The following is a 23,007-nucleotide window of genomic DNA, read 5'->3' as shown; positions in this document are numbered from 1 at the left end:
TCATGGCCAGAGCTTTGCAATCCCCTTAGCCAGTGAGATGCCCTTCAGTCTATGCCTGTATGCAGAATGAAGAAGCACAGCCAGGTGGTAAAACTTTACGAAGTGCGGGTGAGAGATGGAGCTGTTGCCATTCCTGATAATGGTATAGCAGTGGATGAGTGTTTTGAGTCCTCCGGTGTTTAAGGTGATGTGTTGATCGTAGTTGTAGTTTTTTGGTCCCCAGCTATGATGTGGAAGGTCTTGTGGTACACTGTTTTGTGCTTGTTGATCGTGACACTCAATTCCACAACTGCTAGCTTGACATCTGTCTGAGGGGGGTTTAGACTGTATGATGATGGCAGCGGTATGGAGATTGTTCGGCACTCAATTGCCAGAGATCGAGATCTCCCTCTCTTTCCCTCTTTCTTTCCTTTCACACTGAGAAGGAAAACAAATCCCTGCTCATTTCCTCCACGCCCTCTCCACTTGAAGAAGTTATAGGAGCCTGAAAACTGAAACGTGCAGGTTTCGGGACAGCTTCTTTCTTACAGCCATCAGGCTATTAAACACTGCAACTTCCAAATAAGCTCTGAGCTACATAGACTTGGGGGCATTGGTTTTGGCTTTTTGCACTATTATTGTTTGTTTGTTTTCATGTGTATGCGTATGTGTATGTATAATGTGCATATAAATGTGTGTGGGAAGGATCTGCAGATGCTGGTTTAAACCGAAGATAGACAACATGCTGCAACAACTCAGCGGGACAGGTAGCATCTCTGGAGAGAAGGAATGGGTGACGTTTCTGGTCGAAACCCTTCTGTGTCTGTGTCTGTGTGTGTATTTATTTATTTATTTATTTATATACTAGACCAAGCGCGGACCCGTTGGATACCCCTCCCCCAACGCAATATTCCACTAAAACACGCTTGACTATTGACTTGAATCTTGCCTTCGCTGCTCCCGTCGAGCCGCCTTCCATGCAGCCCTGCAGGTGGAGCTGCTGCCGGCCGCGAAGCAAAACGAGAGGCGCCACAGCAGCCCGGGGAGGGTTTTTTTTCTTTCTTTCTTCTTTATATGTTGCTGGCTTCCCTGCCTCCCTGAAGTCCTCCTCCTCCTCCTTCTTCTTTCTCCCTCCCTCCCTCCCTCCCTCCCTCCCTCCCTCCATCCTAATGCTCTTGTCCCATGCGTCCGTCTGGATGGAGCTCGAGCGGGCAGCGGGCAGGGGATTGACGACAGGAGGCGGCGGCGGCCGCGCCGCGGAGGCTGCGGCTGCGGCTGCGAGAGACGGTTAGGACGGTTGGCGGTTGGGAGGAGGAGGGGGGAGGGGGCGAGATCGAGCTCGAGCGTCGCCCGCCCAGACAGTCAGTCGGTGACTGACACCGCGCCAGACAACTGCCTCAGGGGGTGAGTGAGACTCGCTGTCATTTATTCACGATTAGGAGCGGAGGTGGGGACGTTAAGTTGTTTCTGCCCGTGTGTTTAAATATATTTATTATTTCCAAGAGGATGGCTGTGAAATGGCTCTTTTTTTTTTGTGGTGCGGAGAGCGCGTGTGTTTTGTGTTCCTATAGAAGCCAGACAGGGAGGAGAGTTGCAGCTAGACTGGGGCAGTCACACAGAATGTGTTGTCTGTGCGCTGGCCAGACAGGCCCAAGTTTAAAGTCAACAGCACAATAAATCACATAAGCCTAACACCATCAACCGAATCACCTTGTGACAGCAAAATAAAAGCCATTTAAAGTATGGAAGTTCGCCTTTGGTAGTTGCACAGTGTATTATAGCGTTTAATGGAAGGTGGGGTGGGGGGGGGACTAACTTGAATGCAGTTACTTATGCTCAGCTAGGTTTGTGAGAAATTTTATTTATTGACATTTTGGGTCGTTTACATCTACTTAGTTTGTGTTACTCAGTAAACGGGACAATGTAAAAAAAAAGACGTGAAATGTGTAATGATTACGTTAAATGCTATAATCTGAAAGTGATGCTTCCAATATATGAAGAGTGCAACTTTTATTTTTTAAATAAGTGAGTTGCTGCAAATGTAAATTATGACAGAGGGTGCTTTAGGAAGGGTCGTCTTTCTGAGATTCATTTCCATTTTATGTCTGTGATGTGATGATATGCAAACTGATCCAAACCAGTGCTTCCTCCATAACTCGGGGCTCTTCGTTGTTACAAACCTCACTGCATCTCCAATAAATTCTCCATTGGAGTAGAGTTGATCTCCAGGATGCATGGGAAACTATTCAACCTTCACTTCCACTCCAGAACTAACATTAAACCACCTTCAATCATCAGTTAGCAGGTGTCAATCCAAAATGTGCATTCACACACATGGAGATCAAATTCCAAATGATCCTTTGTAGACAAAAATGCTGGAGAAACTCAGCGGGTGAGGCAGCATCAATGGAGCGAAGGAAATAGGCAACATTTCAGAACAAAACCCTTTTTCAGACTGAAGTGAGGGGGGGGGGGGCGGGGAGAAGAAAGGAAGAGGAGGAGCCAGGTGAGAAGGGGAGGAGAAAGTAGGGACTATCTGAAATTAGAGGGCAATGTTCATACCAAAGTGGTTCATACCGCTGGGGTGCAAACTGCCCAAGCGAAATATGAGGTGCTGCTCCTCCAATTTACGGTGACGCTCACTCTGGCCATGGAGAGAAGTCAATGTTCATACCGCTGGGGTGCAAACTACCCATAGCGAAATATGAGGTGCTGCTCCTCCAATTTACGGTGGTCCTCACTCTGGCATGGTCATCCTTGATTCCTTTGCTAAATTTAACTGAGAATGGATCTTAAGCTAAATATCTAAAAGACAAAGATCCCATTGACCTTTCAACACCATTCCTCAATAATTAAGATCTAGAAGAACATTAAGAGAAGGAGTTGACCTCCGAAATTTACTCCACTGTATTCAATGAAATCATGGCTGATCCATGACAGAAAACTGGAAAGTGTGGTTTGTGTTCTATAACCTGGGTTCTATAATAATAATAATAATAATAATAATAAATTTTATTTTTGGGCGCCTTTCAGACATCTCAAGGACACCTTACAAAGATTAACAGGAATAAAAAACATATAATCGGAATAAAATAAATAATAAAGACATCACAGAAACACAAATTAAAAACAGAATTCAGTCCAAAAACAAAAAATCAAAAACACAATGTGAAGAGAGAGCAGCGGCAGCTAAAGCGCGCCAGCGTCCACTCTCTCTTCACGCCAGCCATCTTGGACAAAGACTAACAGGATTACGTACAGACAAAAAATCATCCCCCCACAATGGACACCACTGTGGGGGAAGGCACAGTGTCCAGTCCCCAACCCGAAGTTCACCCAAAGTCAGGCCTATTGAGGCCACCGCAGTTTCCTCTACGGAGGCCCGATGTTCCTGGCCGTTCTCACCGGGTGGTGATTGCCCCGGTGTCGGGAGAGTCCTCTCAGCGGCTGGGCCACCTGGAACGGCGCTTCCTGACTGGGGACCGCAGCTTCCAAAGCCGACAGGGACGTGCCGGTTTGGAGCTCCCAGGCTCCTGATGTTGAAATTGGCGCCGCCCGCTCCGCTCCGCAGACCCGCAGCCCGGAGGTGTTGATCTCGGCGGTCACAGCTCACCGGAGCTCTAGCGCGTCGATCCAGCGCGGCGACCCAGGCAAGGCATCGCCCGCTCCGCTCCACGATAGCGCTCCAGCGCTGTGCCGCCACCGAGGCCGAGATGCTGGGCGGTCCCCGCCAGGAAACGGCGCTCCAAGCCCGCTGGTAGGCCGCGAGGACGGGTCGACGGGCAGCCCGGAGAAAAAGCTGCCTCACTGACCAGGTAGGGGCCTAGAAACAAAATTGCCCCCTACCCCCCACATTTAAAAGTCCATTTCTCCAAACGGACGAGACACAGGACTAACTAAAAACTTTAAAAAAGCGAATTAAACGGACGACTGCTGGTTAGCAGCCGTTCCCCAAGATGGCTCCTCCTCCACGATACACTACTATATACACTACTAGTTAATATTGAAGACATCAATGCTGATACAGCATTTGGCTCTTTGAAGCCAAACTCTTTGAAAACCAAGGCCACAGATCTGGTACTAGGCTCATGGTCTGCTAAACAGTTGTGATCTTTGCTCTCCTATATATTTTAGAGACATAAACAGCCTACAGTAGATACCTCAAAGCACTACATCTGTCTTTTCAAAATTCTCCAAATCCATTGGCAGGATTGGTGAACCAATGTCAGTGTTGTACACCAGACCAGTTTCCCAGTGCTAACAGTCAACCAGCTTTGCTGGGTTGGTCACATTATTCGTTTCTAACACCAAACTCCTGAAACAAGGTGTTTAAGAAGGAACTGCAGATGCTGGAAAATCGAAGGTACACAAAAATGCTGGAGAAACTCAGCGGGTCCAGCAGCATCTATGGAGCGAAGGAAATAGGCAACGTTTCGGGCCGAAACCCTTCTTCAGACTGAGAAAAAAGGAAAAAGGAAGAGGAGGAGCCCGAGGGCTGAGGGATGGGAGGAGACAGCCCGAGGGCTGAGGAAGGGGAGGAGACAGCAAAGGCTAACAAAATTGGTTCAGAATGATGGGTGGTGGAAGTTGTCTACTTGAAATATGTCAAAGCAAGGACATGAAAAGACGTAGCATCTTCAACGCCATATGGGAATCCTTGGCACAGAGACAAATCAAAATGGAGGACTATCTAGAAAAGCACAAAACACCGTAAGTCCAAATGACAAGAGCATAGAGGTCAAATGGAAGAAGTACACATCATTCCAGATAATATATCCATCTGCCCTATTGCATCCAGCATTGGTCCAGCATGGAAACTGACCCACCAAGTCCATGATGACTATATTATCTCACTTTTGCATCCACCCCCTATACACACGGGGCAATTTACAGAATCCAATTAATCTACAAACCCACACGTCTTTGGGATGCGAGAGGAAGGTGGAGTACCCTGGGGAAACCCCACATGACAGAACGTGCAAACTCTACACAGACAGCATCTGAGTTAGGATCGAGCCTGGGTCTCTGGTGCTGTGAGGCAGCAGCCGTGCCAACTGCACCACTGTACCACCCAAATCAGTGTGGGAGCATATCCTTTTTGACCTCATTTGATTCGATAAGAAGATGATGTTGGATATCAGTTGTTTTTGTTAATGGAATAACCGTGAAGGACAACTCAAAGTTAGTGGTGGAGTAAGCACTAATCTTTGCGCAGTCTATTTTTTCAATGTTGAAATAGATGAAGGAAATTCTTTCACAGTGCAACTATTGTACTTCATTTTGCAAATAAGGACAACCGCAGAGTGCTGTACTGCATTATGTGTGGGGGCTAAATAGAATACGCAATTAAAAAAATTGTGTTAAATCGGCTTAAAGTTTCAAAAGGGCAGAATTTTAATTTGAATTTTTGAGTTTCCTTTTGTGTTTTGTTAAAATGAAAATGTGCAGTGATTTCTGTGAAACTGATTAAATATTAGTTGCAGATTAATTCTCTCTCCATACTTGGTGTTTCTTTTCTGTCAGTTCATAGTTACAAACTCACATCCAAGCAGTATTTTATGTTTAAAAAACCCCCCACCATGTGCTGGAGTAACTCAGCAGGTCAGGCAGCGTTTCTAGTGGACATGGATAGGCAACATTTCAGGTTGGGACCTTTCTTCATACTCTAAACTCTTAAATGTTGCCTATCCATCTCTTCCATAGATGCTGCCTGGCCTGCTGAGTTACTCCAGCATTTTGTACCCTTTTTTTGTAAATCAGCATCAGCTGTTTCTTGTGTCTGCGGTACATTATGTTGTTGGACGTATAAGGCAGTTTTAATATTTTTTTTAATTATAGCCTGGATCAAGGTGTTATTGAATAATAGTAACATTATTATTTTAGGGGTAAAATGTTTGATATTTTTATTGACAATTTGGATGAATATGTACGTGACATGGTTAGTAAATTTGCAGATAACACTAAAATTATGTTATTTTGGACAGTGAAGAATGTTATATAAGATTACAATGGGATCTTGATCAACTTGATATTGAGCAATAGTAGACATAATTTAATTCAGATAAATGTGAGGTAGTTTGAAAGTGGTGACACAGAAGTTGGGATGTCATGTTACAAGGTTGGACAAGACATTAATAAGGCCACATTTGGTAAACTGTACAGTTCTGATAGGAAGGATGTCATTAAACTGGTAAGGGTGCAAAGAAGATTTACGAAGATGTTATTTGGACTGGAGGGTTTGAGTTATAACGAGAGGCTGGAAAAGCAAAGGCATTTCCCCTGGAGTGTAGGAAGCTGTAGGGTGATCTTGCGGATCTCTGTAAAATCATGAGGGGCATAGATAAGGAGAATCGTCACAGGATCGTTAGGGGAATCAAAACTCTGGGGTAAAGTTTAAGGTGAGAGGGGAAAGATTTAATAGGGACCTGTGGGATAGATTTGCCTCGCAGAAGGTGGTGTGTATATGGACGAGTTGCCAGAGGAAGTGCTAGAGGCAGATCCAATCACAATATTTAAAAGGCATTTAGACAGGAAGGGTTTAGAGGCATATGGTCCAAATGCAAGCACATGGGACTAGCTCAGTTAAGTAACTTGGTCAGCATGGACATGGTGGGCCAATAGATCTGTTTCTGTGCTGAATAGCTTTAAATAGCTGCACCATGTAATTCCTTTTTGCATCTGTATCAGATAAAATATATCAGAGAAAAAATTATTGTCCCTATCAGTCAAATTTCTCTTCTGGTTTATGTCAAAATCTGTGTTTTTACATTTTCCTGAAATATGACATTTATCATGTTTCTTGAAGCGTAATATTGTCAGGTGTTACTTCTGCTCCTGGAGATGCAATGTTTTAGAAAACTAGCAATGCTGCTTATAAGAACAAGGTATGTAATTCTCCCTCACTCTGCTTCTTGTGACCATCAGGTGTTGGGAAAAAAAGATACTTTGTAAATTAAATCTGTGCTTTCTGATCAAGGATTGAGCCATTGATACAAACGATCTCAGGTAGACAAAAATGCTGGAGAAACTCAGCGGGTGAGGCTATGGAGCAAAGGAATAGGTGACGTTTTGGGTCAAGACCCTTCTTCAGACTGATGTGGGGGCGGGGGAGAAGAAGAAAGGAAGAGGCGGAGACAGTGGGCTGTGGGAGAGCTGGGATGGGGAAGGAGGGAGAAAGCAAGGACTACCTAAAATTGGAGGTCAATGTTCATACCGCTGGGGTGTAAACTACCCAAGCAAATTATGAGGTGCTGCTCCTCCAATTAGCGGTGGGACTCACTCTGGCCATGGAGGAGGCTCAGGACAGAAAGATCGGATTCGGAATGGGAGGGGGAGTTGAAGTGCTGAGCACCGGGAGATCAGGTTGGTTAATGCGAACTGTGCAGAGGAGTTGGGCGAAGCGATCGCCAAGCCTGCGCTTGGTCTCACCGATGTAGAGCAATTGACACCTAGAGCAGCGGATGCAATAGATGAGGTTGGAGGATGTGCAGGTGAACCTCCGCCTCACCTGAAAAAACTGCTTAGGTCCTTGGATGGAGTCAAGGGGGGAGGTAAAGCGACAAGTGTAGCATTTCCTGCGGTTGCAAGGGAAAGTACCAGGGGAGGGGGTGGTTTGGGTGGGAAGGCACGAATTGACCAAGGAGTTACGGAGGGAGCGGTCTCTGCGGAAAGCCGAAAGGGGAGGAGATGGGAAGATGTGGCCAGTGGTGGGATCCCATTGGATGTGGCGAAAATGTCGGAGGATTATCTGTTGTATGTGACAGCTGGTAGGGTGAAAGGTGAGGACAAGGGGGACTCTGTACGAGTGGGGGGACGGGGAGTGAGAGCAGTGCTACAGGATATAGAAGAGACCCTGGTGAGAGCCTCATCTATAGTCGAAGAGGGGAACTCCCGTTCCCTAAAGAATGAGGCCATCTCCGATGCCCTGGTTTGGAACACCTCATCCTGGGTGCAGATGTGGTGTAGAAGGAGGAATTGGGTGTAGGGGGATAGAGTCCTTGCAGGAAGCAGGGTGGGAAGAAGTGTAGTCCAGATAGCCATGGGAGTCAGTGGGTTTGTAGTAGATGTCGGTCAGTAGTCTGTTACCTGTGATGGAGATAGTGAGGTCTAGAAACGGTAGGGAGATGTCGGAAATGGTCCAGGTGAATTTGAGTGCCGGGTGGAAGTTAGTGGTGAAATGGATGAAGTCAGTGAGTTCTGCATGGGTGCAGGAGGTAGCAGCAATGCAGTCTTCAATGTAGATTTCGGGGATAGGGCCACGGTTCGCCTCGAACAAGGATTGTTCTACGTACCCTACAAAAAGATCTTGTCTTTTGGGTAAAGGAAGGCTGACATGAATTGCACGATTGACCACTGATGGGTTAATCGTGTGGAGTTAGTGTAGGCTCTCTGAATCATGTTAGGGCTGCTTTCTGACACCTTGTAGTTACTTACTTTGATTTTGATATAAAATGTACCAATGGCATTGTGAACAATTCCCATGTGAGAGTATTGATGTTTTTGTAATTTCACACTTTAAACAATATTTTGGTCTGTCTGATGTAAAATAAAAACTGCATTGAAGTGAAGAGTTGAAGAGAAGGGGAAAACGCAAACTAAAAGTCTGTAAACTGACTAAATGACTGATTGCTTTCTAAAAGGACCAAGGTGGTTCAGTGAAAAAAAGACGTGGCATTGAAAATGCTCTTTTTTCCATTCTGACCACCTCATTATTTTTCACTATTGGTGGTGTGCCGTCAACTACATTGACAGCCCTAAAGCTGTATCTATTATTTTGAGTTCTTTTGCTCATATGTTCTTATGGTTTGTTGTTCATTTTTATTTGATAATACTTCTTTAAATTAACTTGGAACTTTTTCCAGTGTAATTGATGCTAATAAGTGTGTTATTGAAAATATTTCATGTTAATCAGATCATAATTAACTATGAATGTATCTTTTAACTCCTCAATAACATTGGAATTTTCAAAAGCTTGGCATTCAATTTAACATTTTGGCCCTGAACTGTGACGTTGAAGACAGATCCTAAAATATGATGCATAGATTCCAGAACACATCATCAGCACTTTAGTGTCTTATTCTGACAGTTTGCGGAAAACCTAGGGCACAAATTTCAAGAGCCACGTTCAGGCACAATTAGTCATGTAAAAAATACCTTTGTATTTAAAGAAGGAAAAAAAGAAAGCAACAACAAGTGGGGAAAATTCAAACACCATAGTGTTCATAAAAATGTTTTACCTATCAAGTTTCATTGATAGAGACAAAATTGGAACCATGTAAAACAGTCGTTGATTTTCATATTTGACAATGTTCAAAAGGAACGCAACAAAATCCTGAGTTTTATCCTTCCCACAGATTCTGCCTGATCTTTTGAGTCTTTGCAGCATTTTCTGTTTTTATTTCATTCATGTTTATGTAAGTTTCGCTCGCCGTTTTAAGTCTTAAGCAGAAAAACACATCGGGGTACGTTTCCCACTTTATGCAAAATTTGGAAGTTCTCAAATTTGTTTTGTTCCTTTACGATTTAAGACGACGGTCAGCCCATTGATTCTCTGCCCACAGTCAAAGTGTGATTACTATTTTTTTTAAACATACTTGCTAAATTGCACAGAAAAAAGTTCTACAAATCTCCGCAAGACAATGAATACATATTTGCTCTTCGTGAAATTGGTTGCAATGTAGTGGGAAAATTGCCAACATGTACTGGAAATTGTGTGGATTAGGCCGGGCTATTTCATCATGTTTTTTTCCCTTCATATTATATCTATAACTTAAAGTTTATTAATAGAACTGAAAATAGGTTTATCAGCAAGTAATAGCAATTTTAATTAGGTTGTCCTGTTCTCGCCCACCTCTCCTAACACCTTCATGAATAACCTGATTTTAAAGTTTCTGAAAATGTTTTAAAGCTTCGGGAAATAATTTAATACAATTGTTTGGTATTTGTTGGTAAACTTAAAACTTTGTGGAAATTAGGAAGATGTACTTTCAACTACTTGAGAAAGTAAGTGTTACTTTACTCTTCACAAACCAGTATAATCAGAATCTTGCAGTTTTGCACTGAAGGTTGTGGGTCAGGTTTGATCAGGTGAAATTAAATCTTGAATTGACATAAAACATCACGGTAAGCACTAAACATAATAAACTAGACTAAGTGGGACCCGTTGGAGCACTAGTATGGGTTTTGTGGGCCGAATGGACTGTTTTCCAGAGGGCTAGTATGGGCATTGTGGGCCGAATAGATTCTTGGGCTGGCAGCTCAGTCACTCAGGCCTGGTGGGCTGGCAGCTCAGTCACTCAGGCCTGGTGGGCTGGCAGCTCAGTCACTCAGGCCTGGTGGGCTGGCAGCTCAGTCACTCAGGTCTGGTGGGCTGGCAGCTCAGTCACTCAGGCCTGGTGGGCTGGCAGCTCAGTCACTCAGGCCTGGTGGGCTGGCAGCTTAGAAACTGCCAGAAATTCTGCCCAAAAGAGGTGAGAGACTGTGAGTGAGAGGGTGGAGAATCAATTTTAGACATTTTTCATATTTTTCTGCAGATTACAGCAATGAAGGAGGAAAGTCTATCCTGGCCTGGATCTCACAGGGAGCCAATGAAGGGAGGGAGAAAAATACTGGGGTGAGGTTTAATACTTGTAGGGGGAATACTTACTGATGGGCCGAAGGGACTCCACCTGGGCTAGTACAGGCCTGATGGGCCAAAGGAGGTTTAAAAAAACATCTTAGTGAAAGGCACTTTTTCTGGACTTTTCATGGCCTGGCATGGGCCTTTTGGGCCAAAATGCTCCTCCTGGGCTAATAAGGGTATTTTGGGCAAAAGGGACTGGTTTCTCGGCTAATAAGGATCTTGTGGGCCAAAATTAGTGGTTTCAGGCTGGCCAAACAACTCATTTCATTTCCATTGCAATTTCAAGCACAGGGCAGGCCAAACAACTCATTTCCATTTCAATTTCAAGCACATGGCAGGCCAAACAACTCATTTCATTTTCATTTCCATTTCCACTTCCATTACAGTTTCAAGCACAAGGCAGGCCAAACAAATCATTGTATTTTCATTGCATTTCCATTTCCATTGCAGTTTCAAGCACAGGGCAGGCCAAACAACTCATTTCCATTTCCATTTCAATTTCAAGCACAGGGCAGGCCAAACAACTCATTTCATTTCCATTTCAATTTCAAGCACAGGGCAGGCCAAACAGCTCATTGCATTTTCATTTCCATTTCCATTGCAGTCTCAAGCAAGGGCAGGCCAAACAGCTCATTGCATTTTCATTTTATTTTCATTTCCATTGCAGTCTCAAGCACAGGGCAGGCCAAACGGATTGCATTTTCATTTCATTTCCATTGCCATTGTAGTTTCAAGCACAGGGCAGGCCAAACAGCTCATTGCATTTTCATTTCCATTTCCATTGCAGTTTCAATCATAGGGCAGGCCAAACAGCTCATTGCATTTTCATTTCCATTTCCATTGCAGTTTCAAGCACAGGGCAGGCCAAACAGCTCATTGCATTTTCATTTCCGTTTCCGTTTCAAGCACAGGGCAGGCCAAACAACTCATTGCATTTTCATTTCCTTTCCATTTCCATTGCTGTTTCAAGCACAGGGCAGGCCAAACAGCTTATTGCATTTTCATTTCATTTCCATTTCCATTGCAGTTTCAAGCACAGGGCAGGCCAAACGACTCATTTCATTTTCACTTCATTCCATTTCCATTGCAGTTTCAAGCATAGGCCAGACCAAACAACTCATTTCATTTCCATTTCAATTTCAAGCACAGGGCAGGCCAAACAACTCATTTCATTTCCATTCCCATTTCAATTTCAATCACAGGGCAGGCCAAACAACTCATTGCATTTTCATTTTCATTTCCATTTCCATTGCAGTCTCAAGCAAGGGCAGACCAAACAGCTCATTGCATTTTCATTTTATTTTCATTTCCATTGCAGTCTCAAGGACAGGGCAGGCCAAACGGATTGCATTTTCATTTCATTTCCATTGCCATTGTAGTTTCAAGCACAGGGCAGGCCAAACAGCTCATTGCATTTTCATTTCCATTTCCATTGCAGTTTCAATCATAGGGCAGGCCAAACAGCTCATTGCATTTTCATTTCCATTTCCATTGCAGTTTCAAGCACAGGGCAGGCCAAACAGCTCATTGCATTTTCATTTCCGTTTCCGTTTCAAGCACAGGGCAGGCCAAACAACTCATTGCATTTTCATTTCCTTTCCATTTCCATTGCTGTTTCAAGCACAGGGCAGGCCAAACAGCTTATTGCATTTTCATTTCATTTCCATTTCCATTGCAGTTTCAAGCACAGGGCAGGCCAAACGACTCATTTCATTTTCACTTCATTCCATTTCCATTGCAGTTTCAAGCATAGGCCAGACCAAACAACTCATTTCATTTCCATTTCAATTTCAAGCACAGGGCAGGCCAAACAACTCATTTCATTTCCATTCCCATTTCAATTTCAATCACAGGGCAGGCCAAACAACTCATTGCATTTTCATTTTCATTTCCATTTCCATTGCAGTCTCAAGCAAGGGCAGACCAAACAGCTCATTGCATTTTCATTTTATTTTCATTTCCATTGCAGTCTCAAGCACAGGGCAGGCCAAATGGATTGCATTTTCATTTCATTTCCATTGCCATTGTAGTTTCAAGCACAGGGCAGGCCAAACAGCTCATTGCATTTTCATTTCCATTTCCATTGCAGTTTCAAGCATAGGGCAGGCCAAACAGCTCATTGCATTTTCATTTCCATTTCCATTGCAGTTTCAAGCACAGGGCAGGCCAAACAGATTGCATTTTCATTTCCGTTTCAAGCACAGGGCAGGCCAAACAACTCATTGCATTTTCATTTCATTTCCATTTCCATTGCTGTTTCAAGCACAGGGCAGGCCAAACAGCTTATTGCATTTTCATTTCATTTCCATTTCCACTGCAGTTTGAAGTACAGGACAGGCCAAATAGCTCATTTCATTTCCATTTCAATTGCAGTTTCAAGCACAGGGCAGGACAAACAGCTCATTGCATTTTCATTAAGGGATAACAAATCATTTATTGCAAGTACATTGCACACTCTCAGTTCAGTTGATTCACAGCTAAAAATCACAGTTGTGGCCTCTCCCACGCGATCCTCCAGAGTGACTGACTCATGTCCAGGCATCCAGGGTTATATAGTCCTGCCCCCCCCCCCCCATCGGAAGGGACGTTACCTTCTTAATGGTGATTGACAGGCGAGAGGACCAATCGGCTGATCTCAAGATTTTTTAAACACTCATAACTTTTTTATTTTTCATCGATCGGAAAAATCCTCGGGGCTGCCTCAGTGGAGGAGGACTAAGATGGCCAAAAATCATAGCGATATAGGGTAGCTCAGACCTGATGTGGTCAAGATGAGACTTTTAGTTACATGGATATATATTCTGTGTAATTTGGGTATGTTTTAAATTCCCTAATTTCTTCTGCTGTCCCAGCTGATTTCACTCAGATTCTGCTGATATAATTAGTGGAAATTCCATCCTTAATATTTAACAAGATCTTTCTCCTAAGTACATTCTCTGACTTTACATAACCCCACCACCAAGTTTATATAGCATTCAAGATGTTTTAAAAAAAAAATATGCAAAACAATTATTAAAAGAGGAAAGAGGCAGAAATGTGGTCACAATGCCCAGGAATTTAAAATTAATTTGTTACTTATTTTCTAATTTTAAACTGTAATCAAGCACACAACAGTTAAACTATGAAAACCGAAAAGGTTTTTGGTTTGGAAAGACACCCGCTGAATAACAGTCATTCCATGCAGCTATACACTAATGTCATAAAATCATCATTCTTGCATTTCAGTCCTTTCATTATTTATCATATTTTCTCATTCCTGATGCCTAACTGTTCTGTAAATGTTCCACCTCTAACTGGCATCTTGTATATTATTTACTCCATCCATTCCCAACCACTGATGGCTATGCATGTAAGCAGATCCAAAGTTTGGAATTCCAAGCCCATTTTTCTTCATTTGTTTTTTTATATACCTGTTACAAAAGCCATCATTCTCGATCATGTGATTTGATTATGTTACTCAATAGCCTATTCCAATGTGATAGGAGCAAGATTAGGCCATTTGGCCCCATCAAGTCTACTCCATCATTCAATCATGGCTGATCTATCTCCCTCAACCCCATTCTCCTGTCCAGACACCCGTACTAATCTAGAATTTATCTATCTCTGCCTTAAAAATATCCATTGACGGCTTCCACAGCCTTCTGTGGCAATGCGTTCTACAGATCCGCCACCCTCTGACTAAAGAAATTCATCCTCATCTCCTTCCTAAAGAAACGTCCTTTAATTCTGAGGCTATGACCTATGGTCCTAGACTCTCCCACTAGTGGAAACATCCTTTCCACATCCAGTCTATCCAAGCCTTGCTGATGAAATGTAATGAGAGGTAAAAGATGTCTGGTGAATACCTCTGCTACCCGATACGCATGGGACCCGAGGACACGTCCAGGGACTACATCTAGACCAGTTGCTTTCCATGAATTCGCTTCCAGGAAAGCTAATCTTACGTATGCCTCAATAACCTTTGGTACGGGTGGCATTCCACCACTAATCTTCTGCTCAAAGCAGGTGTAGAATGCATTGAGTTAATCATGGAGGGACCTACTGTTCTCAGCGATACTGCACACCTTAGCTTTGTGGCCTGTCATAGCATGCACACCTTGTCACAATCTATGGGTATTTGTGTCTTGCCTTGAGACTCCAGTTTAGTCCGGAATTCCCTCTTGGCATTCTTAATGGCTCTGCAAAGTGATGGCACCAACAGGAGAGGAATACACTTTCATGCAGTGCCTATTACTGAAGGCTAGGAATATTGGACCCAAGACATTGGTGCAATTGTTTGTGGGGCTTATCCTAGCCACTGTCCACGCCCTCATTTAATAAAACCCAGATGATATTTTGAGTTGATACATGGTGCAAATAATGATATATAATAATATACTAAGAGAGAATTTAACCTTACATGACATTACTTTCATCAGATATCTTAATAATGGCCTGGGTAGGATGGGAAGGGGAGGAATTTGTTATAGCCCAGAGACTTACCTGATTCTACACAGAAAAATATGCCTGCAAGAGCATGTTACATAACCCCTGACAGTACATAGCTCTGACCCCTGGGGCAGCACAGTGGTGGAGCGATAGAGCTGCTGCCTTACATGAAGAAGGGTTTCGGCCCGAAACGTCGCCTATTTCCTTCGCTCCATAGATGCTGCTGCACCCGCTGAGTTTCCCCAGCAATTTTGTGTACCAGCGCCAGAGATGGGTTTGATCCTGACCGGGTGATGTTTGTACGCAGTTTGTACATTCTCCCTTGGACCATGTGAGTTTTACCCGGGTGCTCCAATTTCCTCCCACACTAAAGGCGTACAGATTTGTAGAATAATTGGCTTTGGTAAAAATTCTAAATTGTTCCTAGTGTATAGGATGGGTAGCATGGACTTAGTGGGCCGAAAGACCTGTTTCCACGCTTTATCTCTCAAGTCTAAAGTAACATGGTACAGGTAATCTTGTGTGTGCAGGAAAGTGGTGCTGAAGTAAAATAATCAACCATAATCTCATTGAATAGGCAAGAAATGCCTTATTCATGCCGAAGGACAGATTGGTTTCTCCCTTCTACAGTTTTATACGTTGTTATTTGAAGCAGGTGATGACTTTGTGCATATCCAAGTAAAGGTCATCAAATAATCAAAGCAGCCAATTTGTTTGCCATGTCTATTGTAATAAACTTTAACTTCCTTCCACCATCACACACAGGGGCTAACATATAAAACTTGTACAAAATACATTTTGCCAGTAAATTAATTGTTCTTCAACTGAATCTCCTAAATCTACATTGAATGTTTGTAAATATGTTCCTTCTACAGACACAAGAAACTAGATGTTGGAATCTAGAGCAACAAAATATTTTCTGGAGGAACTCAAAGGGGTGAGCAGCATCAGTGGGTAGAAAGGAATGGTCAACGTTTAGGGGTCAGAACCCTGCATCAGGTTCTGATGCAGGGGTTTGACCCTAAATGTTGACCATTCCCTTCTACCCACTGATGCTGCTCGACCCACTGAATGCCATTGAATGACATTTTCTGTAAAGTTAATGGGAACATCACATTTTCACACTTCATGACATATATTAATTTAATGTTTAATAAAATTGATTTTAAGCATCTTTTCAGGAGAGTTTGTAAATTTATGTAAGCATAACAACTTTATTGAAGTGATCTCATAGATCTGCAGTGGAAAATATTTTATTAACCAATTTTATGTCAAATTTAAATTTGTTTTAATCCCAATCTCAAATGTCAGAATTCGAATTTGACAAATGTTCAGTGAAATAAGTTTGCATTTGAGGAAATATTTTAATTTTTTCAGGCTTATTTGTCTAAAATAGGAATTTTATCTTCAATTTTTGTAAAAAAAAAAAGATTATGTGTTGCAAAGAGTAAATTGCAATTCTGTGTTTAAGGATATTGATTGAGGAAGTAAAGTACTTGTTCTGATTAGTGAGTTAAAAGCTTGGTTAAGTGTGCCTTTTGACCTTTTGTTTGATTGTTTTGATGCATGTTCTCCTTTCCCATGGAGTTGCCTCATTTATGCTTAATATCATCCAATTTCTAAATTAGTTACCATTGTATAGATAAATAAGAAATAAAAAGAGTACTTCCAAATTGCTAGGGAAGGGTTAGTTCTCATAACCATCCAGAACAAAGAAAAAACTGCTGGAGGAACATGGCGGGTCATGCAGCTTCTGTGGAGGCAAAAAGATAGTTGACATTTTGTTTCTCTACTCTGCATCAGGACTCATAATATAGAATTTCCCTTTGCTTCCACAGATGCTTTCTGACGCATTGAGTTCCTCCAACAGTTTGTTTTACAACATTTGCAGTCTCTTGTATTTCCACAACAATCAAAAAGCTTGACACCAAATAGAGTTTAAAACAACTGTGTGTAGGAAGGAACTGCAGATGCTGGTTTACACTGAAGATGGACACAAAAAGCTGGAGTAACTTAGTGGGACAGGTAGTATCTCTGGAGAAAAGGAATAGGTGATGTTTCCAGGGCTGCCAACATTGGGTGAGAGTTGAGAGTGAGAAATTGCGAGGGAGCATAGCGACCGATGGGGGGAGGGTGTGGGAGAGGGTGTTCCCCCTCCCATAGTAGGCTCCGGAGGCGGCACCAACGCCCCCACTCACCCGGTCTGCTCCTGGCTCCGGGCCGGGGTTAAAACTCCATGGGGTGTGGACAGAGCGGTCGACGGACATAGAGCCGCCGGAGGTGAGGGTGGGAGGTGTGTGCCGTGTCTCAGGGGGGAAGGGGGAGGGGGGTTGGTGCTCGGACCACCGCGGTCGTGTCTCACCTATCACACCATCTGCATGGGAGAAACTAAAATTTTCCCCCCAAAATCATCCCGCAGGCCGGTAGTTTGATAGCCCTGCTTTAAACCAATAGTGCTTGAATCACATATCCTAAAAAAAAGACTATGCATTCATCTGATATTCCCCTCATGGTTTTTACTCACCTCTAAAACAATTTTTGCTTTATTTTGAACTTTCAGCACCCGCAGATATTTGAGCTTGAGAAATTTTGTGATCAGCGTGAGAGCATGAGAATTTTGTGAAATGCATGAGTCTCACGCTCAATGCGTGAGAGTTGGCAGTCCTGCTAATAATGCAAACATTTTATGCAAGTTCCAATTGTTTGGACAAAAATCACTTATTACTGCTTTATAACAGTTAAGTTACTTTAAGACTATTTCAGAAATGATGGCACTCAACAAACAATCAACTAACAAATTAAAGCAAACTAAAAAGAAATAACATGTTCCCTTTCCTGACTCGACCTCATAAGTACTTTAACGCTGTTAACAGAGCAAAGGGATATTAATCTCAAGAATCAAAATGGGGAAAGTGGGGGCAATTTTGCTTAAATGGTCATTCTAAGCCCATTCAGATCTTCATAGAGTCAGAGTTATACAACATGTACGTGGCTGGCCCAATTTGTCCATAATGATCAAGTTGGCATTCTGCGTGCCCAGGGACTGGCTGCCATTCCCAGATCAGCTTGCGTCCCAGGGACTGGCTGCAGTTCTCAGGTCGGCTCGCCTGCCCCGACCCTGCGAAAACGAATTGAAAAAAAAAGTGGTTTTTCGGGTTACGAGCCGGATTCAGCCCGTGTGCCGTAGGTTTCCGAACCCTGTCCTAGATGTTTGGCCTCATTGTGGTCCTCCCCATGTTTTACAACCGATTACAACCGGTTAGTTTTATCTCCGGCTGCTTCATGTTGTCGGCGGTTGCACATCCAACCAAGAAAGAAGAGAAGAGATGCGACGTCACTCACAGCCGCCAACTGACGCGCTTTCCCAGACCGCACAGATCGTTGTAATATGGTGCAAAAAGACCAACTGTGCAGGGACTGAAGACAGCGTGAGAATTCTGTCATCAGCGTGAGAATTGGCTGAAATGCGTGACTCACGCTCAAAGCGTGAGAGTTGGCAGCCCTGTCTAAGGCCAGGATGTGACAACAGATGCACAGGGAGACACATACACAAAGGAAGACACACACACACAGGGAGACAGACACACACACACAGGGAGACAGACACACACACACAGGGAGACAGACACACACACACACACACACACAGGGAGACAGACACACACACACACACACACAGGGAGACAGACACACACACACACAGGGAGACAGACACACACACACACAGGGAGACAGACAGACACACACACAGGGAGACACACGCACACACACGGAGACACAGACACACACATACACACGGACACACACACACACAGGGATACACACACACAGGGAGACACAGACACACACCCACACAGGGACACACAGACACACACACACACAGGGATACACACACACACACAGGGATACACACACAAACACACACAGGGAGACAGACACACACACACAGGGAGACAGACACACACACACAGGGGGATACACACATACACAGGGAGACACACAGAGACACGCACACACACACACAGGGAGACACACACAGGGAGGCGCACACACACACACACACACAGGGAGGCACACACACACACAGGGAGGCAAACACACACACGGAGACACACACACACACACACACACACACACACACACACACACACACACACACACACACACAGGGAGACGGAGACACACACACGGAGACACACACACACACAGAGACACGCGCACACACACACAGGGAGACACACACAGGGAGGCACACACACACACACACACACACTCAGGGAGGCACATAAACACACAGAGCGGCACACACACACACACACACACAGGGAGGCACACACACACACACACACACACACACACACACACACAGGGAAACAGACACACACCTTTCCTTCCCCCCCCTCTCCTCCCCCTCCCTCTCTTTCCTCACCCTCCCTCTTTTTCCTCACGCTTCCTCTTTCTCCCCTTTCTCCCAAAGATCCTCTGCTATAGGATCTTTGCTTTCTCCTTCCCTTTCTACATTCCCTCCCCCTGTCTCTCTTTGCCCCCATCCCTCCCTTTTTTTCTTTCTCTCTCTCTCTTTCTTCCCTCCCACTCTTTCCAGGGCCGCCCAATGGGGAGTCTGGCGGGCAGGGTGTAGCGTGGATTGGCGGCGCTGGCGCTGCCGTGTGAGTTGAAGGGCAGGAGCAAAGATCCTATAGCGGAGCTATAAGATCTTTGGGAGGGAGGGAGGGAGCGAGGTTGCCGCGGCAGCCGGAAGCGCAGAGCTCGCAGACGGCGCACAAAAGCGCTGACACCCGCGCCCGGGACCGACGCGCTTCCCCAATCCGTGCAGATCGCTGTCATGTGGCTCAAAGAGACAAACTGTGCAGCAAAGATCCTATAGCTCCGCTATAGGATCATTGCGGTGCAGGGACTGACGACAGCCTGTCAGCGTGAGAATTCCGTCTTCAGTGTGAGGGCGTGAGAATTGGCTGAAATGCGTGAGTGTCACGCTCAAAGCGTGAGAGTTGGCAGCCCTGTGTTTCGGGTCTCGACCCGATCTGCTTAGTTACATCAGCTTTTTGTGTCTATCTTTAAAAACCTGTGGTTTGGCATTCTCTTCAGTCTAAACATTCACTTTTGTCACCACTGTACATTGTCACTGCATCTGCACCTGCAACCTGTCAAGGTATTTGTAATAACCTCCCAAATCATCACTGTCTACCACCCAGAAGAACAATGATGCAGGCTCCTGAGAATACCACTATCTGGATATTCTTCTTCATATTTCATGCTATGTCCAAGTGGAAATAAGTCAGGATCGAAATCATTCTCAACATTTAGATTGCCATTACGTACGTTCACCACAGAAACTGCAGCTTTTCTTAAAGGTGGCTTATTTTTACCTTTGAATGGTAGTAAACGTCAACCTTGTTATCTATGCTTATGTTTTTAAACATTTGGAGGTAATATATATAGTATTGCATATAGTATAACCAAAACAACATTGATCTTTTAAATTTAGCCATCTGCTCGAAATAGTGGCAACGACAATTGATTGTAATGTTTCTGATAGGGTATTTATTGTTGAATGTAAACGCAAGGAACCGCAGATGCTGGAATCCGTAGAAGGGTCCTGACCCAAAACGTCCTATCCATATTCTCCAAGGTTTATATCTCCATGTTTTTGACATCTTCTGTTTCAAAGTATACTTTTATACCTGGAAATCCCTGTTACATATCTGGAGATTCCCTACTGCAGTTTTTTTTTACCATGAGCAGTTTCATCCAGATAATGTTTTAATTAACAAATATATTATTATGAAATGTTGCTACTGTCTGTGAAAATAGTGCAGACTGGCTCTGCCTCATAATATGTGACTACACTTTTAAACAAAAAAGCAGTTTAAATTTGTTTGGAAATAATTTGCATGCTTTCTCGTTTTGCGCAAAGACGAGAAAAATTGAGTATATTTTTACCATTTACGCTGAGAGCGTTCACAGGATTTTGGTTAAGGGATTGAGAGAATAAGCAAGTTCGGTATTCCGAAAAACGCAAGGAATCATGGGATTTGTCAAAGGTCACTTGCGATAAACACTCTCGGCTACCGCATGCACACAGACCTGCGCCTCATCCGCAGTCAGGATCGAACCCATGTCTCCGGTGCCACAAGCGTTGCCCCCCACCCCCGAGTGCCCCACCCCCGGCCGGGGGCGGCCAGAGACAGCCCACAGCCAGCGCGTTGAAGATACACAATACACATACCCAACTCGCTTCTGAAGAAGGGTTTCGGCCCGAAACGTTGCCTATTTCCTTCGCTCCATAGATGCTGCTGCATCCGCTGAGTTTCTCCAGCTTTTTTGTGTACCTTCGCTTCTTATGCCTTGCTTTGTTCAGATGTGGTAACTTGGTTTCAGATTGAACCAATTAATTTTTGACTTTTATATCAATTTCCAAAGTATTCCAGCATCTCCAGTTTTTGTGTCAATTTAGTTTAAAGTCTTATGTGCAACCCAATTTATTTGATTCAGCAGGACGCTGGCTGTGGCCTGATTCAAATGAAGCCTATTCTTGTTACCAGTTCCAGTCTCAGTGATTCATGAATTGAAAACCACCTACAGTCTTTAAGCTACATTCCAGTCTTTAAGCTACATTCAGTTATCTGATCTGATTGGCCCAATGCCAGTTTGCAAGTGGCTCACGTAATGATCCAGAGATAATTATCTTTGTGATTCTGCTTTTTAATTTGGATTCTGTTAACTCATATTTGCTTAACATCGCCACACGTGTCTTTTGTTCTTAGTTGTCAGATGGACTATAACAACTAGATCTCTCCCACCCTCCTACTAAATTCCTCAACAGCCCCGAGGGGATGTCTTTAACACTGCGCCACATACCCTTTGGGATTTATTATCAATTTTGGGATGAGGGCATCACTGGCATTTATTGCCCATATCTAAATGCCTCTGAATGGAGTACTATACTGGGCCTTTTAAATGATCTTTCAGTCAACCATATTGCTGTGGGTCAGTAGGCACATAGAGAAACAGTCTAGAAGGTTAGCAGGGCTCTCTATTGAAAGTTAGTAGATGGTTTTTAAAACAATGTAGCAGTTTTAAATTAAATTCTTGTCTTTTCCTCCATCCTTGTTCATCTTATTCTATTGGGCAGCACAGTGGCAGCACAGTGGCACCACAGCGGTAGAGTTGCTGCCTTACAGCGCCAGAGACCCGATTGTGGGTGATGTCAGTACAGAGTTTGTACATTCTTCCTATGACCATGTGGGTTCTCTCCGGGTGCTCCGTTTCCTCCCACATTCCAAAGAAATGTATGTTTTGTAGGTTAATTGGCTTCTCTAAAGTGCCCCTAGTATGCAGAATGCGAAATTGGGATAACATAGAACTAGTGTACAGGCGATTGCTGGTTTCTGATAATGTCCAACAGCAGAAGTTAGCATGGGCTTAGGGGTAATGTACTGTCACTGGTAGAAAACCAGTTGGCAGACAAGAAACAAAATGCAGGATTAAATGGGTATTTTTCTATCCTGGCAGGTAGTGACAAGCAGGGTACTGTAGGGATGCAGCTATGTGCAATGTATATTCATGATTTAGATCATAAGGTCATAAAGAATAGGACTAGAATTAGGCCATTCGGCTCATCAAGTTTACTCTGCCATTCAATCATGGCTGATCTAGCTCTCCTAACCCCATTCTCCTGCCTTCTCCCCATAACCTCTGACACCTGTACTAATCAAGAATCTATCTATCTCTGCCTTAAAAATATCCATTGACTGCCTCCACAGCCTTCTGTGGCAAAGAATTCCACAGATTCGCAATCCTCTGATTAAAGAAAGTTCTCCTCATCTCCTTCCTAAAAGAACGTCCTTTAATTCTGAGGCTATGACCCAGACTCTCCCACTAGTGAAAACATCCTCTCCACATCTACTCTATCCAAGCCTTTCACTATTCTGTATGTTTCAATGAGGTCCCCCCACATT

General features: G+C 43.8%; 1 protein-coding gene across 1 annotated transcript in view; it reads left to right on the top strand.

Annotated features, from left to right (window-relative positions):
• Positions 1-974: 974 nt before the first annotated feature.
• Positions 975-23,007, top strand: part of ldlrad4 (low density lipoprotein receptor class A domain containing 4) — a 158,516-nt gene continuing 136,483 nt past the window's right edge. The window contains exon 1 of the mRNA XM_033019425.1: positions 975-1,383. The gene's annotated coding sequence lies outside the window, so the exon portion shown is untranslated. The remainder of the gene's footprint in view (positions 1,384-23,007) is intronic.

The sequence above is a fragment of the Amblyraja radiata genome, chromosome 4 (genome assembly GCF_010909765.2).
Source record: "Amblyraja radiata isolate CabotCenter1 chromosome 4, sAmbRad1.1.pri, whole genome shotgun sequence".
Taxonomy (NCBI): domain Eukaryota; kingdom Metazoa; phylum Chordata; class Chondrichthyes; order Rajiformes; family Rajidae; genus Amblyraja; species Amblyraja radiata.
This window is presented reverse-complemented; position numbering and strand designations above follow the sequence as displayed.